Source organism: Pteropus vampyrus, unplaced genomic scaffold, assembly GCF_000151845.1.
Source record: "Pteropus vampyrus isolate Shadow unplaced genomic scaffold, Pvam_2.0 Scaffold538, whole genome shotgun sequence".
Classification (NCBI taxonomy): Eukaryota; Metazoa; Chordata; class Mammalia; order Chiroptera; family Pteropodidae; genus Pteropus; species Pteropus vampyrus.
The window spans coordinates 199,807-200,171 of record NW_011889319.1 but is presented as its reverse complement, the minus strand read 5'-3'; the positions used below and the strand labels follow the sequence as shown (position 1 = coordinate 200,171).

Genomic DNA, 365 nt, shown 5'->3' with positions numbered 1-365 from the left:
CTGGGCCCGGCGGTGACAGGGTGGGGATGGTGACACGCACCGGGGACGGTGACATGCACTGGGGACAGCGGTGTCCCTGGAAACCAGCCCGTCACTGTGCAGGGTCCTCCCAGGACCCCCGCTACAGGGGTCTCCTCTCGGCCGATTTGTCACGCCCCGTGCGTGGACATTAGCTGAGTTCGTCACATCCCACGGCTGACGCGGCTTATTGCTCCTCCATCCATGTGGCTCAAGAAAATGTCCCTTCGAGTGTGAAGGACACATTATTTCTTCTTTCAAAATACCTCAACAGATAGATCCTCAAAGTTCCTTTGGGTGGCGTTTTCTAAGTGTCACCAGCCCTGTGGCCTTACCTTCCTGCTCTG

General features: G+C 57.5%; 1 protein-coding gene across 1 annotated transcript in view; it reads left to right on the top strand.

The window, feature by feature from the left end:
* The window catches only part of LOC105308006 (granulocyte-macrophage colony-stimulating factor receptor subunit alpha-like), a 30,081-nt gene that overhangs the window by 9,266 nt on the left and 20,450 nt on the right, over nucleotides 1-365 (top strand). The gene's annotated exons all lie outside the window — the stretch shown is intronic.